Source organism: Odocoileus virginianus, chromosome 21 (assembly GCF_023699985.2).
Source record: "Odocoileus virginianus isolate 20LAN1187 ecotype Illinois chromosome 21, Ovbor_1.2, whole genome shotgun sequence".
Classification (NCBI taxonomy): domain Eukaryota; kingdom Metazoa; phylum Chordata; class Mammalia; order Artiodactyla; family Cervidae; genus Odocoileus; species Odocoileus virginianus.
In genome coordinates, this window is record NC_069694.1 from 33382294 (window position 1) to 33401295 (window position 19002).

At 37.0% G+C, this 19002-nt stretch overlaps 1 long non-coding RNA gene across 2 annotated transcripts in view; it reads right to left on the minus strand.

Annotated features, from left to right (window-relative positions):
* LOC110133103 (uncharacterized) overlaps positions 1 to 19002 on the minus strand; it is a 243503-nt gene that overhangs the window by 224241 nt on the left and 260 nt on the right. The gene's annotated exons all lie outside the window — the stretch shown is intronic.

The window sequence follows — 19002 nt, forward strand, 5'->3', positions numbered from 1 at the left end:
AAAGGGACACAGATGTAAAGAACAGATTTTTGCACTCGGTGGGAGAAGGCAAGGGTGGGATGATTTGAGAGAACAGCATTGAAACATGTATGTTATTATATGTGAAACAGATCACCAGTCCAGGTTCAGTGCATGAGATAGGTACTCAGGGCTGGTGTACTGGGATGACCCTGGGGGATGGGATGGGAAGGGAGGTAGGAGGGGGTTTCAGGATGGGGAACATATGTACATCCATGGCTGATTCATGTCAATGTGTGGCCAAAACCACTACAATATTATAAAGTAATTAGCCTCCAATTAAAATAAATAAATTAAAAAAAAAAAAGAAGACCCCCCCCCAATGACTCCTGCCTCCTGTTTTTCATACCCTCAGTGTACTGGGTTAGTCTCTGAGAGAAAGGGAATACAGTAGAAGTGATGGCATGCCAGAAATGATATAAGGTTATAAAAATCACTTTCATCATCCTCTCTGTAGATTACTTGCTCTGATGTTCTTGAAGCCCCCAAACAACCACATCAGGGAGTTTGGAAGTGGATCCTCCAGTCTCACTTGAGTCTTGCAATGACTGCAGCCCCAGATAAAAACCTGACTGCTATCTCATGACAAACACTGAGCCAGAATCATCTAGCTGAAGTCACTGCCAACATACTGATCCCGAGAAACAATGTGAAAGGATTGATATTTGTTGTTTTAATCTGCTATGTTTGGAGGATAATAGGTGCTATGTGGATAAGAGTACATATATTTAAATTACTGAAGTTTTTCTACTAAGGCTTCTGGAATGCATAAAAGTATAATTTGTACCAGGTAGAATAAATAGAAGAGGATGAAAAGGATGAAAAGTGGAAGATTATTAGAACATTAGAATATTTAGAACTACTGTACATTTTCCTTTGCTGGAACTTAGATACTTGTACAAGCAAAGGAACAGTAAGATTGCTATAGAAACAACATATATTATATCAGCCTCTTTCAAGCCCTCTACTATAGATGGTTAATGGGTTTAAACATCTGAGGACTTCTCTTTTTTTAATTTCCTTCTTCCATTTTTTTAAAAAAAAATATTATTCATGTAGAAACTCATCTGGGACTGACTTGAGTCTAGCTTACAATTTATAGCAATGCAGAACTTACTTTTAATGATGTTCAACAATCTTAGGAGACAGGTCCTAACATATGTGCTATAAACTTTTCCAGGACAATAAAGATAACTGTCAATTTCAAACAGGAATGTGTTAGAAGGAGGCTCTGTGCCAGTATTTGTTGAAAAACTTAAAACAATCATGAATCAATGACCAAAAAGATAAGATTTAAGGGAAACTGACCTGACAAAAAACTAGTATTTCATACATATTTTTTTCTTAATAAATGTACTAAAATTTTTATTTTGAGTTTGTTTTAAACAAACCAGTGTATTTTAAAAAGGAATTTGATAATTCCTATATTTTTAAGGTCATACTGTTTTATAGAAATCACAAGGAAGACTAACACAAAAAACTCTAAAACAACAAACAGGTAAATAATAACTTTACAAAACCTCACAAGTTTGCGAGAGAGTCCATTGGCCACAAAATCCTGAAATTGAACACAAATATTTTCAAGCACTAGGAATCATTTGACCTAATGTTTTCATTTTCAGGTAAGAACCAAAGTCATATTAATAGTTGATAAGATTTTAGTAAAGGCTCATATATGCCAGGGCTTCTCTTGTGGCTCAGCTGGTAAAGAATTCGTCTGCAATGCAGGAGACCTGGGTTCAATTCCTGGGTTGGAAAGATCCCCTGGAGAAGGGAAAGGCTACCCACTCCAGTATTCTGACCTTTCACTTTCACTTTCACATTCATATATGCCAAGCACAGTGTTAGTGAAAGTGAAACTGTTAGTCACTCAGTCGTGTCCAAATCCTTGTGACCCCATGGACTGTAGCCATGGAATTCAATAAAGTAGAAATAGATTTCTGGAACCCTCTTGCTTTTTCGATGATCCAGTGGATGTTGGCAATTTGATCTCTGGTTCCTCTGCCTTTTCTAAAACCAGCTTGAACATCTGGAAGCTCACAGTTCATGTATTACTGAAGGCTGGCTTGGAGAATTTTGAGCATTGCTTTACAAGCATGTGAGATGAATGCAACTGTGCAGTAGTTTAAGCATACTTTGGCATTGCCTTTCTTTGGGATTGGAATGAAAACTGACCTTTTCCGGTCCTGTGGCCACTGCTGAGTTTTCCAAATTTGCTGGCATATTGAGCACAGCACTTTCACAGCATCATCTTTCAGGATTTGAAATAGCTCAACTGGAATTCCATCCCCTCTACTAGCTCCCCTCTACTAGCTTTGTTCATAATGATGCTTTCTAAGGCCCACTTGACTTCACATTCCAGGATGTCTGGCTCTAGGTGAGTGATCACACCATCGTGATTATCTGGGTCGTGAAGATCTTTTTTTGTACAGCTCTTCTGTGTACTTTTGCCACCTCTTCTTAATATCTTCTGCTTCTACTAGGTCCAGACCATTTCTGTCCTTTATTGAGCCCATCTTTGCATGAAAAGTTCCCTTGGTATCTCTAATTTTCTTGAAGAGATCTCTAGTCTTTCCCAGTACATTGTTTTCCTCTATTGGCACTGATTGCTGAGGAAGGCTTTCTTATCTCTCCTGGCTATTCTTTGGAGCTCCGCATTCAAATGGCTATAACTTTCCTTTTCTCCTTCGCTTTTCACTTCTCTTCTTTTCACAGCTCTTTGTAAGGGCTCCTCAGACAGCTGTTTTGCTTTTTGCATTTCTTTTCCATGGGGATGGTCTTGATTCCTGTCTCCTGTACAATGTCACAAAGTCCTGTCCATAGTTCATCAGGCACTCTGTCTATAAGATTTAGTCCCTTAAATCTATTTCTGACTTCCACTGTATAGTCATACGGGATTTGATTTAGGTCATACCTGAATGGTCTAGTGGTTTTCCCCACTTTCTTCATTGTTCCTTATCTTACAGGAAATATAAGATGTTTTGAGAAATAAAATGCTTTAAAAATTATGCTAACTTTTTTTATATTACTTAGAGCTTCCTTAGATATGAATACATATTGTGAACTAATGTTATTTCAGCATATCTTTTATAAGCTGTGACTTTCCTAATTTTCAGAAATGAATGAAACAAAATGTCCCTTGCAGAATCAGTTCTTTTATCTCAAAATGTTGTCACGTTCACAGTTAACTTCATGATGAGGAACTGGAATTCAGACACAGTAAAGACCTGTTTAATTTGTGACTCATGCTATACAGATGTGGGGTGGCTTGGTGCCTCTGGCAGTTCAGACCTGTAATGACAAATCACTGCTGGAATAATGATTTTTCCCTTCACTCTTGAAATCCTTCATCAAATAAATAAGTACACTTAAATAGTTTCACTTAGGTAGGTTGAATATGGCAAAAGTAGATCTGGCATTCTGCTGCTTAATACACCTTTCCCAGAATTTTAACTAAGAATTCACATTTAACCAATTACATTTTAATACCTATTTTCCCCCTTTAATTTAATCCCCAAACTCAACCATGAAATGATAAAAACATTTGTATATCAAATTGTTAAGAGTAGGTTTACATATTTTAAAATTATTTCTCATTTAACCCAGTTAAACTTGGTGAGTTTCAGCCTGAGTTCAAGTCCTTCATTCCTTTGTTCCCAAAATGTTTATACAGCATCCATTTTGAAGAATGTTTCAATAGGCTCTGACATGAAGCTTAGAATCTATGAGCAGGGACAGAAAATTATATAAGCAATAATACTACAGTGTGATAATGACATCTGATAGGAAAAAACTGCATAATATAAGATTACTGACCATGATTGAGGGCGGTCATCAAAGTTAGTTAGCTAGATAAAGTAGGTCAAGACATCACCAGAATGCAAGGAATAGTTCTTTCGGGCAAGAGAACAATTTGTGTAAAGACTGGAGGGAAAATGGTACACAGTTCAGTTCAGTCACACAGTTGTATCCGACTCTTTTCGACCCCATGAATCGCAGCGCGCCAGGCCTCCCTGTCCATCACCAACTCCCAGAGTCTACTCAAACTCATGCCCATTGAGTCGGTGATGCCATCCAGCCATCTCATGTCGTCCCCTTCTCCTCCTGCCCCCAATCCCTCCCAGCATCAGGGTCTTTTCCAATGAGTCAACTCTTCGTATGTGGTGGTCAAAGTATGGGAGTTTCAGCTTCAACATCAGTCCTTCCAATGAACACCCAGGACTGATCTCCTTTAGGATGGACTGGTTGGATCTCCTTGCAGTCCAAGGGACTCAAGAATTTTCTCCAACACCACAGTTCAAAAGCATCAATTCTTTAGCTCTCAGCTTTCTTCACAGTCCAACTCTCACATTCATACATGACCGCTGGAAAAACCACAGCCTTGACTAGACGGACCTTTGTTGGCAAAGTAAGGTCTCTGCTTTTTAATATGCTCTCTAGGTTGGTCATAACTTTCCTTCCAAGGAGTAAGCCTCTTTTAATTTAATGACTGCAATCACCATCTGCAGTGATTTTGGAGCCCAAAAAATGAAGTCTGACACTGTTTCCACTGTTTCCCCATTTATTTGCCATGAAGTGATGGGACCAAATGCCATGATCTTAGTTTTCTGAATGTTGAGCTTTAAGCCAACTTTTTCACTCTCCTCTTTCACTTTCATCAAGAGGCTTTTTATTTCCTCTTCACTTTCTACCATAAGGGTGATGTCATCTGCTTATCTGAGGTTATTGATATTTCACCCGGCAATCTGGATTCCAGCTTGTGCTTCTTCCAGCCCAGCGTCTCTCATGATATACTCTGCATATAAGTTAAATAAGCAGGGTGACAATATACAGACTTGATGTACTCCTTTTCCTATTTGGAACCAGTCTGTTGTTCCATGTCCAGTTCTAACTGTTTCTTCCTGACCTGCATACAGGTTTCTCAAGAGGCAGGTCAGGTGGCCTGGTATGCCCATCTCCTTCAGAATTTTCCACAGTTTATTGTGATCCACACAGTCAAAGGCTTTGGCGTACTCAATAAAGCAGAAATACGTGTTTTTCTGAAACTCTCTTGCTTTTTCAATGATCCAGTGGATGTTGGCAATTTGATCTCTGGTACATCTGCCTTTTCTAAAACCAGCTTGAACATCTGGAAGTTCACAGTTCATGTATTGCTGAAGCCTGGCTTGGAGAATTTTGAGCACTGCTTTACTAGATGTGAGATGAGTGCAATTGTGCAGTAGTTTGAGCATTCTTTGGGATTGCCTTTCTTATGGATTGGAATGAACACTGACCTTTTGCAGTCCTGTGGCCACTGCTGAGTTTTCCAAATTTGCTGGCATATCGAGTGCAGCACTTTCACAGCGTCATCTTTCAGGATTTGAAATAGCTCAACTGGAATTCCATCCCCTCTACTAGCCTTGTTCATAGTGATGCTTTCTAAGGCCTGCATGACTTCACATTCCAGGATGTCTGGCTCTAGGTGAGTGATCACATCATCGTGATTATCTGGGTCATGAAGATCTTTTTTGTATAGTTCTTCTGTGTATTCTTGCCATCTCTTCTTAATATCTTCTGCTTCTGTTAGGTCCATACCATTTCTGTCCTTTATCAAACCCATCTTTGCATGAAATGTTCCCTTGGTATCTGTAATCTTCTTGAAGAGATCTCTAGTCTTTCCCATTCTAATGTCTTCCTCTATTTCTTTGCATTGATTGCTGAGGAAGGCTTTCTTATCACTCCTTGCTCTTCTTTGGAACTCTGGATTCAAACTGGAATATTTTTCCCATTCTCCTTTGCTTTTTGCTTCCCTTCTTTTCACAGCTATTTGCAAGGCCTCCTCAGACAGCCATTTTGGTTTTTTTGCATTTCTTTTCCATGGGGATGGTCTTAATCCCTGTCTCCTGTACAAAGTCATGAACCTCCATCCATAGTTCATCAGGCACTCTGTCTATCAGATCTGGTCCCTAAAGCTATTTCTCACTTCCACTATATAATCATAAGGGATTTGATTTAGGTCATACCTGAATGGTCTAGTGGTTTTCCCTACTTTCTTCAATTAAGTCTGAATTTGGCATTAAGGGGTTCATAACCTGAGCCACAGTCAGCTCCCAGTCTTGTTTTTGCTGACTATATAGAGCTTCTCCATCTTTGGCTGCAAAGAATATAATCAATCTGATTTTGGTGTGTAGAGTCTGGTGATGTTGATGTGTAGAGTCTTCTCTTATGTTGTTGGAAGATGGTGTTTACTATGACCAGTGTGTTCTCTTGGCAAAACTCTATTAACCTTTGCCCTGCTTCATCTGTACTCCAAGGCCAAATTTGCCTGTTACTCCAGGTGTTGCTTGATTTCCTACTTTTGCATTCCAGTCCCCTATAATGAGAAGGACATCCTTTTTGGGTGTTAGTTCTAAAACGTCTTGTAGGTCTTCATAGACTGTCCAGCTTCAGCTTCTTCAGCTTTACTGGTTGGGACATAGGCTTGGATTACCATGAAATTGAATGGTTTGCCTTGGAAACAAACAAATATCATTCTGTCCTTTTAGAAATTGCATCCAAGTACTGCATCTCGGACTCTTGTTGACCATGATCGCTACTCCATTTCTTCTAAGGGATTCCTGCCCACAGTAGTATATATAATGGTCATCTGAGTTAAATTCACCCATTCCAGTCCATTTTAGTTCGCTGATTCCTAGAATGTTGGCGTTTATTCTTGCCATCTCCTGTTTGACCACTTCCAGTTTGCCTTGATTCATGGACCTAACTTTTCAGGTCCCTATGCAATATTGCTTCTTATAGCATCGGCCCTTGTTTCTATCACCAGTCACATCCACAAGTGTGTATTGTTTTTGCTTTGGCTCCATCCCTTCATTCTTTCTGTGGTTATTTCTCCATTGATCTCCAGTAGCATATTGGGCTCCTACCGACCTGGGGAGTTCCTGTTTCAGTATCCTATCATTTTACCTTTTCATACTGTTCATGGGGTTCTCGAGGCAAGAATACTGAAGTGATTCGCCATTCCCTTCTCCAGTGGACCACAGGAGGAACTTAAAGTCCAGGATGACTACAGTGAGGATAGGAGGGTCATGGCTAAAGATAACTAAAGAGGAACTCACAGGTCAAGGGGCAGAACACAGAACCTGAGGAGCCATTGTTAAAGATGCTGTACCTTTTCCTGGAGCAATGGAGAGCCACATAAGTGTGTAAAAATTCCTCTGTGCCCTTCCCCCATTTTTTGTCAATTTCTACTACAAAGTTAGGACAACCACGTTCTCATTTTCCAGGCTTCCCTTTAATCTAAAGGCAGACATGTGACCCAGTTCTGTTCAATGAACTGATAGAGGCAGTCTTCTGACTGGCTTTCTAATAAGGAGATAAATGAGAAAAAGAGCTTATTGCACTTCTCTTCTTGTGTTTAGTATTGTGCAGCCCTCTGACAAACAACCATAAGATGATATTATGTGGATGAAATGCTAGGAATGTTGGAGAAAAAGGAAATCTGGGTACTTGATGAAATTTTGACCACTTCTGAGATCAACAGCCAGTAGTGTCTTGTAAGGAAAATAATAAAAGGACTCACGATTGAAGCCATGTTAGTTTTTCTGCTTCTTACAACAAAAGAATTCCTAGCTTTTGAAACAGGAAATAAGTGTGTGTGGGGGAGGCGGACAGGAAGGAATGAATTGGTTGTTACACAAAAGTGGTCTTTAGGGATGATTTTTATAGAAGCAAGGAAAGTTCTCCAACAAACAAACTGTCTCTTGCATTCAAATATCTCAAATTCAATTAACCTCCTTACTGGTTTGCTGATTATTCAACCTCAAGTCTTTTACTAAGCAATGTAAAGTCAAATTTAAACTGCAACAATATATGGCAGAAATAATCACTGACAAAGTGTTTATGATAGATTATTTCATTAATTTAGGCATCCAAGAAATGTTATATGTAAAGTTGGGGTACAAATGCATGACAATTAGAATGCTGACCCTTACACATACCTTGACCAGATCTTTTTCAGCCACACTTATCTTCACCGCTTTGCGGAAGACACAAAAACATTCATAATTTAGTGCATATCTGCAAATATTGTTTTCAGTCACAAAGTCTCACTCCATTTTCTTTGTTTGCCCTATTCAAACTCATCCTTTTAGGACCCAATTCAATTATCATCTAGCCTATAAAACCTAAAACTATTGAGGCAGAAATCAAGTCAGCAGCTGGCAAGGACTGGAGAAGGAGGGTGAATACTGAGGACAGAAAGACAAGAAGGAACTTTTGTGGGTTGATGAAAATGTATATCGAAGTTTTGGTGCTGGTTATAGGACCACATATACTTGTCAAAACTCATCAAACAATACACCTAAAAGGGGTGAATTTTACTGTATGCAATTTATACCTCAATAAACATGCGTTTAAAAAAAAAACACACACACACAGGAATAAGAGGGTGAAAATGAATGAATGACAAACAGGAGACATTTACCTGAGACTTAATTTCCTTTCATGGGGTGCTTACTTTTTTGAAGGATCATCTTAAACCAGGGCAATGATTTGCACAAATAAAATTTGAACAGTGGGCATTTTAGGTAAGCCAGTAAACAAAGGTACTTCTAGGAATTCCTTAAGTTTTTTAATCTAATTTGCCTAAATAGAAAAGTGACTGGTTGATTCTGTCATTCAGAAACAACTTTGACACTGATTCTAATATAGTGCAAGTCATCTATAACTCATAAAAATGAAGTAAGGCTTTCTAGTATACTAACTGAAAAGTGCTTTTCCAATCCATCTCAGAGGTAACTTATATTAAGAGGAGAGACTAGGTGTGCTATACAAATTTCAAATGGAGTCAAACTCTGAACTTGTAAAACATGAAATATTTGGTCTATACTGTATTTTACCACATTAGATTTCTGATCTTTTTATATGTGTTTTAAGATTAATTGGGATATCTAGCTAAAGAGTTATCGTTAAATACCTTAAAATGGTGGTAATCTAACAACAAATTAAACTGATTTTAAGTTACAGCTCTGATGGATTACTAACCTATCTTTCCCTCTCTAAAGACTTCAGTTTAAATGTGTCCTAGAATATAAATTTGAATGCTTATTACTTCCAATCACCACTGAATGAGGGTGTGTGTCTAGGCAAGGGTATATAACAGCACTTGTCTCACCTTTCATGAATTTCAGTTTCTGTTCAGAAAAGGCACAAGCCTAAAATTAAAAGTGAAACATTAAACCTGTGTAGAGTGTCACTCTACATCACCTGGGGCAATGTCTAAGATCATGTAAGATTCATAGTTTCATTTTTCTTTGCTCAGATTGCGGGGAGCCAGCCTGACTGCTCAGGCTCCTTCTTGGCTCTGAGAGAGATCAAGAGGTCCCTCTCTGTCCCGCCACCCCTGATTTATTAAAGCACAGGTTGGCCTTTCTCACCTCCCTCAAGGAAATTGCTGTAGCGATCTTTCACCTGTTTTCCTGGTGCTGATAAACTCGTCATGATTGAAGCCTGTTATCTATCTAGTTAATGTTCTATTGATCTCAGTCATGTTGGGTGCTAGGGTAATACTTTACTGTTCTTAAGTGGAGGAATTTAAAACATCTGTGCCTGTAGCTCTGCACATATGCAAACCTTTAATCTATTAGTAACTCCTGTTAGCACATATATAGGTGTGGTATTCTTCAATAAAGCTGTCGGTTTCAGTCGAGAGCTGATTCTGTCCCTCTCAACCCCATCTTTTCTAGTCTTTTATTTCTCAGGTATTTCGGCGATTGCGCCCGTGACCGGTTCGTTTGCCGGCAGGCTCCGGCACAGATTTTTAACAGCATTTTCTACAGCACCTGTGGGGTAGTAGAAAACAGCCCCTGTTTGTTTTCCAGTTTTAGTTCTGCCTCCTACCAGCAAAGATGTCTAAGTCACCGACTGACACTTAATCTTTCCCAGTCAATTTCTTCATTTCCAACATGTAAAAATAACATCTTCATGAATATAGATAAGATAAATGAATTGATTTGTCTTTTATAAACATAGTATGTTCTACCATTTTTATCCACAAGTCTTACTTTACAGCATGAAAAAAATCAATAACGTTATTGTAACTGGTAATAGCACAGGCTTGTCTACTGGTGGAATGAAAAGTGGGAAATTTCAGAGATGTATTCAATTCAACATATATTAATTAAATATTTATTATATACATGGCTATTATAGTATGCATCTGGGATATAGCACAATTTCTGTTTTCCTCAAGTTTATTATAACATGACTAAATATTATCTCTGTTCTACAGTAAGGAACTAAGGCTTAGAGAAAAAATATGCCAGATAATTATTTAATTGGACTATGTGACAATTGCTATGTGTAATGTATATGTAAGTACCTCGCCTGGTTCTTGATTTGGAATAAGGAATTATTTTAAAAACTACATTAAAATGTCCTCTAGGGAAAAATGAGCAGCCTTTCAATCAAGTCTACCTGATTGATGGTTGTCACTATCCAAAGTTGATGTCATCATTTCCCCCAAATGAGTTCTTCCTCCTTCTCCTTTTTTCCCTATTTCAGGGGGACCGACTTCTACATCATTGTTTATTCCAGAATTCTCCTCTCCACCCTCCCCCACCCTGCCAACACATCTCAAACTACCAGTAAATCCTGCCAATTCTATTTTATAATTTTGTTTCAAAATTCATCTTGTTTTCTCCATCTCTACTATTGCTACCTGGTCTAGGGATCCACCCACATGACTTCATTTTAACTACTTCTTTATAAGTCCCTATCTCCAAATACAGAATCACCTGGATTTACGATGTCAACCTATGAATTTCGGAAGGATGCAATTCAGCCCATGACAACTTCCTTTTGCATTATGTCAAGAGGCACATCGGAGAAGGCAATGGCACCCCACTCCAGTACTCTTGCCTGGAAAATTCCATGGATGGAGAAGCCTGGTGGGCTGCAGTCCATGGGGTCGCTAAGAGTAGGACACAACTAAGCAACTTCACTTTCACTTTTCACTTTCATGCATTGGAGAAGGAAATGGCAACCCATTCCAGTATCCTTGCCTGGAGAATCCCAGGGACGGGGGAGCCTGGTGGGCTGCTGTCCATGGGGTCACACAGAGTCAGACACGACTGAAGTGACTTAGCAGCAGCAGCAGCAAGAGGCACATAAAAGCAAGTTCACCAGATCTCTGCATTGCAAGAATACCTATTTTGCTTTGTAATTAGCAAATCACCTGTGGAATGAAAACTTGAATACCCTGTGACTGTCCTATTCTTCGCCATCCTTTCAACCATTAATTGTTACCACCATCCATTAATGATTCCTGCTTACATTATTATTTTAAGGCTGCAAAGTAGTGATTTGGGCTTCCCTCATAGCTCAGTTGGTAAAGAATCCACCTGCAATGCAGGAGACCCACGTTTGATTCCTGGCTATAGGGAAGATCCCCTGGAGAAGGAATTGGCAACCCACTCCAGTATTCTTGCCTGGAGAATCCCATGGACAGACGAGCCTGGAAGGCTACAGTCCATGGGGTTTGAATGACTAAACCACCACAACCACCAAAGTAGTGGTTTGACAGTTTTATCGTTCCTCTATATTTATTAGCTGTCATTATTTTTACAGAACTAGGCCTTCATTTTTGGTGCACTCCAATTCAATGTTTATAAACACCAGAGTCATTTTAACTGTTTAAAAACTTCTGATCTTTTCTTCTGCCCTGAGGATTAAGTACAACGACCTGTAAAGGACTTTAGCCTTTTCCCTCCTTGTCACCATTTTACCTCCTTCACGGGTATATTTGTACTCACTTATTTGTAGCCACCTTTCAGGACTCTGCCATCACCTCTCCCCTAGTTATCTCCAACAAATCGCAAGAGCCCCTCTTGTACCACATGCTGTACTTTCACTGTCACAGCATATATGGTACTATTTTGCAATTTATGGTTAATTATCTCACTGACAGAATTTAAGCTATCTGAAGAAATACAAGAATCACATCAGTCTTGTTCATTCTTATATTTCCCAGCACCTCTTATAGTGCTTTGGTACAGGGTAGTGGTTAATAATGACTAATTAAATAAAGTAATGGAAGTTATGTAATATATACAAGTCTATATACACTATAATTTATGACTGACTTATAGAATTTATATGGAGAAGGAAATGGCAACCCACTCCAGTGCTCTTCACTGGAAAATTCCATGGACTGAGGAGCCTGACAGGCTACAGTCCGTGGGGTCGCAAAGAGTTGGGCATGATTGAGCGACTTTTTACTTTTACTTACTAATATACCATTATGGAGAAGGAACTGGCAACCCACTCCAGTATTCTTGCTAGAGAATCCTGTGGATGGCAGAGGCTGGTGGGCTGCTGTCCACAGGGTCGCACAAAGTCGGACACAACTGAAGCTACTTAGCGCGCGTATAGAATTTATAAGGATAATTTTAATTTAAAATGGTCTTTCACATAATTTGATTATTGAAAACCTAAGCCATTGGGTAAGATGAATTCCACAAAAATAATATTTACTTGATATTAACTATTGGCCAAGTCCTAGCCTAAGCACGAATTATTTCAAATTTAATCCATAGAAACCCTCTAGCATGAGTACTGTTTTCTAGTACGGGTACTTATATAACATATATTTAAACCCAGGTGTCTTTAGTTTCACAATGACTTTGTTAATTTTTACTACTTTCTTATGAAGAGTTCATCTTTCTCAATATAGCTGATTATAAGTTTATAATCCATGACTATTTTTTGAAGTCATGTTTTTGGTTCAATAACACTTCTACTTTCAAGAATACAGACGTGTAACAAAAGGCATTTATAATATTATCAAATACCTAAGTAGGAACAATCCACAGACAATATAGAGTGCATAAAAATGTAAAATATTAACATGTAATCTATTCCTAGAACTATGTTTTGACTAAGATCTGGCGGTAAGAAGTCTCCCGAGTTATGTTTAATGTTTCTTTAATTTGAAATGGCTAAAGGAAAGCAATAATTTATTTTCTTTTGGAATCTCTTCATAAAGACTAATTTAAGAACAACAAAAAATATGTACAGGATTGATTACAATGATCCAGCCTGACTTAAATATATTCTGCAGCGTAACATCTGCAGAGTGTCAGATAAAAAGGATAACTTCAAGGTATGAATTACTACAAAAAAATGAGACACTGCAAGTACAGATATAGTAAAATGTGGACTTGGATGTCTGATTTGAATGATTCAAAGTATCAAGCACCATTCTGGCATTGTAGACAACCACAAAACAGTGGTAACAAAGTGTTGTGAAGAAAGTGAATTGAACTGGGACAGTGGGAGAAATAGCAAAGTCTTATGTGTATTTTTGAATGAACTCAAGTTTCCAGCTGAAAGTATACTGACAATCATAAGACATGAATAAAGAGAAAAAAAAATGGGAAGAAATTAGGTTAAAAAAACAAGTAAGGAAAAGATACAACCTAAGATTTGCTCTTTAACAAGAAGTTACTAAAAACCTGCATTATTTAGAGTTTAAATCCTACCTTTTTCCAGAAAAGTAATTACAACAGTTAATAAAATATGGCAAGCAATCAACAAAAAGGTGAAAAATATTCATTATTTTTAATCCCTTAAATTGTTAATGGCAGTTAATGGAGGTTTCAAGTTCTAGAAGTCACATTCAAGGATAGTTTCCCCTGGATTTATCCAAAATTATTTGGCTTGAGGATCTCTTCGTCAGAATTTCCTAATGTGATATCCACAGAATACTCGGAGGTCCATGAACCTCCTGAAATTATGTACAGTCCATCATGTGCATATGCAGTTTTCTGGAAGGCATTCCACAGCTTTTTAAAAATCAGGTTCTCGAAAGACGTTCATTACCATCCCCTGCACCTCCCCAAATTAAGAATGATTAATCTGGGAAAAGAAGTGTTTACTTACAAATTGATATTTGTCTGTTTCTTGTTACCAAGGAAGAAAAATCTATTTAGTTTTATGATTTGGCATCTTGTGTTTTCCATTTCATATTGTGTGTGGGAGGTAAGATTACACAAGTTTAAATTTCCATTAATAACCAGGTGTGGTTTACATTTTTAAGATGTCAAGTTAAGGATCCAGGTTTGCAAATCCATTTTTAATCTCTGTTGCTCTTTCTTATTTTGCTTGCTTTCTCATTCAATTCAAATTTGGAAGGGTTGCTCCTTCCCCAAATTGCTTCATGTTTTTATTTTGGTGAATATAAGGCAAAAACAAACAAAAATTAACTTCCCAAAAAGCCTTTCCTCCTATTTGATGAAGAAATTTGAAGATTCTAGCAAACATTTTCACTGAGACCATTTCAAAACTAAAAGGTAATTAACAGGATTTTGGCAGCTACAGGTTCTATGGTGAAACAGAAACAATAGGATATATATGTATACAGGAAGAGATTTACTATGAGGGATTGACTCATTTGATTTTTGAGGCTGAGTGGTCCCTCTGCAAGCTGGAGGTCCAGGAGAGTCAAGTGGTGTTTTTCTAGTCCAAGACTCAAATCTGAAGGCCTGAGAACAGGTTTGAAGGAAAGAAAGGATGGATGCTTAAGCAGATTCAGTGAGTGGGTCTTTCTTTCACCATTTTGTTCTATGCAGACCCTCAGTGGACTGGGTGATACCCACTCATATTGGTCCAGGCAATCTTCATTAGTCAGTCTACCAATTCAAATGGTAAGTTCTTCCAGAAAGACCTTCACAGACACACCCAGAATTAATGATTTACCAGCTATCTCAGCATCTTTAGCCCAGTGAAACTGATGCATAAAATTAACCATCACAACAGCACCCCTACATAAATATTTATTTTAATGTAAAAGGTGAATTCTATCTCCATAGGTACCCTTGATAGTAATTTATTTCTGACATCTTGGTCACTGCATTTGAGTAATCCTAATGACAAAATTTTATTTTATGGTCTACATCTTAGACACTTTATCTTAACTACCATATTGAATCATAAATAACACTTTAATACAAATTAGAAATGATAATGCCTTTCTGTGACTAATATATTTCTAAAGAAGAGGTGCCTTAAACCTCCTTTACACTACTTATAGAATTATATATACTATTGTGGGAAATAATTCTTCTGGCAAAGAAGGCAGAGAGAAAATGTGACAACACACAAACAAAACCTATCAAATGTTGACTTTTGGACTCAGTTACTCCAAACTTCAGGTGAACAGGAAATGAGCCTAAGATTTCTAGAGTTTCTGAATCTCAGTATTTTGCATGCTAAGGTGCTTCAGTCGTGTCCAATTCTTTGCAACCCTATGGACTGTAGCCTGCCAGGCTCCTGTCCATGGGGTTCTACAGTCAAGAATACTGGAGTAGGTTGCCATGCCCTCCTCCAAAGGATCTCACCGACCCAGGGATGGAAACCACATCTCTTAGGTCTCCTGCATTGGCAGGTGGGTTCTTTACCACTAATGCCACCTGGGAAGCCCCTCTCAGCATTTTAAGAAGGGAAAATAAAGAACATTTTAGTTATAACTGAGAGAATCAGTACATTTGAGACAAAAATCTTGGGAAAAGTTGGATATGTTCCAATTATCTATCTATTTCTACATAACAAACTCACCCCCAAATTAGTGGTTAGCCATTTTATTACAGATTACAATTTTGTAGGTCAGAAATTTGGGCCAGGTGTACTCAGTAATTAAAATTTGATTATTTCTTTCTCATTTACTAGTTGAAACACTTTTATAAGTAGCCACTTCCTTTCATCTATTATTTGATTACTTAGTAGAGCCCTTTATGGATAAAGGGCAAGATAAAAGAGTGATTCTTTCCCCATACTTTTCATGATAATTGTTTCCTTTCATTCCCTAAAGATAAACAGTTGTTTTAAATATCAGAAAAAACTCATATATTTAAACATATTTAATGGCTTTCAAATAACTGCAATTTTTAACCGTATTAAAGTTCAAATTGTACCATCTTTGACCCTTGGTAAGAGCCTCTTCAAGTTGACTCCTGAAACTTTTTGACATGATGTTAGTGGTCTTTGAAAATTTCTTTGCTTTTTGCTTTATGAAATCATTCCAGGTTCATTCTGTACATTTCCTACCCTGACTGGAAAAAAGTCCTGGTTTTCTTTAGTGGTAAATGATATTTCAAGACCACAATCTTGGAGGTAGGGAAGAATATAAGCTTTCTTAGGCCTTTCCAGTGGACACAGATATTATATAGTATGTGTATCAAACCTCATAAGTTCCTGCAAATATTTTCAATTCAAATAAAGGGCCATCTGTACTCTAGGATTTGCCCTCTAACCTCCTTTTAACATGTATATATCTCCTTTCTTTAAAGTCTAAATTTTACTAGAATATGTCTTGGTGTTGGCCATCTGGGTTGATATTCTCAGGTAAATGATATATTCTTCCAATACATAGTTTCAAATCCTTATGATTTTTAGTAACTGGTTTTTGAATTATGGCTATAGTTACTTCTTCCACACCTTTGCTTTGATTTCCTTCTGTAGTGACTTCAATTATAATTATGTTGGACCTTCTTTGCTTATCTTTAATATCTATTATTTTGTCTTGAAATATATTTAGCTTTATATTGTTAGTTTTCAAGATTTAACATTCTTTTCCTCCTCTATTTCTCTTAAGGCATTATCCATTATGTTTGTTTATCTATGTTTTACATCCAGTTTAATCTAAGATTTTTTTTTTTTTTTACTTCTCTTTCTTTCTTGAGGTGTGTCAACTCTTTTCTGAGATTTGTAAGCTCTGGTTTATGTTGGTCTTCCATAGCATGCATCATTTTGAAGAGTCTCAGCTTATTCTAAAACTTATTTATCTATCTGCTCTGAAATTTTGTCTAGTTATTACTACCATTCATTTACTCAACAAATATTTACTGTTTATGTACTTTGTGCAGACGGTCGTTGTAATCTGAAGTTGACCCAACTAGACAATCAAGCTTCCTGTTTTATTCAAGTAAAATTTTGTATTGGTAATGCAACAAAAAGTTGACTAGTATACCATATTTATAATTATTAAGATTTAACTGTTTAGTCTCAACAGAATACTTTTACACCATGAATTGGTCATTCTTGAAACCTTCATTTCTTTACTTCTGTAAGCTGGATTTAATGTCTTTGGGAACATTTTAAAGATGTATTTCCAAGATATAAAATTAATTTTTTTCTTGCACAAATGAATGATATTGGGTTGGCCAAAAAGTTTGTTTGGGTTTTTCTATAATAAATTAATATCTTAAGTTTTTGGCCAACACACACACACACACACACACACACACACACACACACACACGATCTAGAAAACTGCTGAGTCCCAATCCTTTCCTCCACATCTCTGTAGATACTGCAGAATTACCTTCACGCATTTAGTTTAATGAACAAGTTTTTTACTAATTTTTTTGTCCCTTTATAGGCCCTATAAAGTGGGTTTTTTTGGTGTGGAAAAAAAAAAAAGTCTTGCAAGACTTTTTTTTGTAAATTCTTTAAGTTAAAAAAACTTTCTTAGGATACTTTTAGTGGATAGTCTCAACATTATACATCAACTACACTTCAATTATTTTATAAAAGAACTTAAAAGTAGAAAACAATAAAAAAATAAAACTAGTCATTACCATAGTCAGTGAGAATGAGCCAAAAATTTTAGCTAAAGTTACAAATCTAATGAATATTTTATTCCTTAAAATAAACATATAGGTTTGTTCAAATCATCAAGTGAGTTCCTGGAATAAGGTAGAATGCTTTTGAGTACTTGGTTCTCAAAATGGTCTGCTCACATGGTTCCAAAATGGCTAACAGTGACTTTTCCCCAGGTCTTCTCTGTTGAGGGTGAACTGTGTTTCTAGTATCTATATCTTTAGACCCAATGTGTAGCCAAAAAGTCCCTAGGTCAAAGGGGTGATAAAGTGGTAGGGTGAGAGTAAGTTTGCCGAATACAATACAGGACACCTTGTTAAATTTAAATTTCAGACGAACAACACATAATTGTTTAGTATGGACAAGTTCCAAATATTGCATAGGACATAATTATGCTAAAAAATACTCATTGCTCTTTTAAAACTCAAACTTAACAGAGCATACTTTTTGAAAAACTATGCCAACTCCTAGGTAGTGTCAGAGTTGGACATTTGAGGTGGGTGTCCATATGCATGAACACAAGGCCCTTAATGGTAGCAAAGATGTCAATAGTATCATCAACCACAATTAAAAGATGAGGAAACTGAGACTAAGAGATGTTATTTATAATATGACCAAAGTCATCAAGCTAATCAAATCCATTTTCAATGCTAGATCTTTCTGAATGTAAAGCGAAGATTCATTTTTTTCTATTACACATACAGCATAGTGAATACAGTTAATAATACTGTATTGCATATTTGAAAGTTGCTAAGAGGAGATCTTAAAGCAAATATTTTTCATTAAGAAAAAGAATTTACTATTTATAAGTTAATGCATAAATCTAGGGCATTTCATGGGATATCAAGGATAGGTACAATGGAAATCCCAATTGTTCAGTCATTGATCCTGAATCTTATGGACCCAGAAAATTAATTATGTAAGTGTGCTCATATTGACAAAATTGTGGGTTTACCTTACACAATTCAAAACACTGATTTAAAAAGTGTTCATTTGTTTACAACGACCAATGTATTTGGCATTAGAATGATTTATAGAAATTCTTCAAGGTAAATGCCAACCAGGGGATCAAATTACGATTCAAAATCTGTTTAATGTTAGAGCAAAGAGAGGAAATTTTCTAAAGGTAATACTTCTATCACGATACGTGAATTGTCATATTTCACTCTGGGAATAAGCCCACCAACAGTGCAGAGGCAGTTAATACGTTTTTAAGTTCAATATACCTCGATTTTCCCTCTTCACTACTTAACATCTGCAGTCCTCAGTTTCCTTGTTTTATAAAAACAGGCTTCTTGAAAAGGTTGCGATTATACGTAATGCCTTTAGAACAACGGTGTTATATTGTTA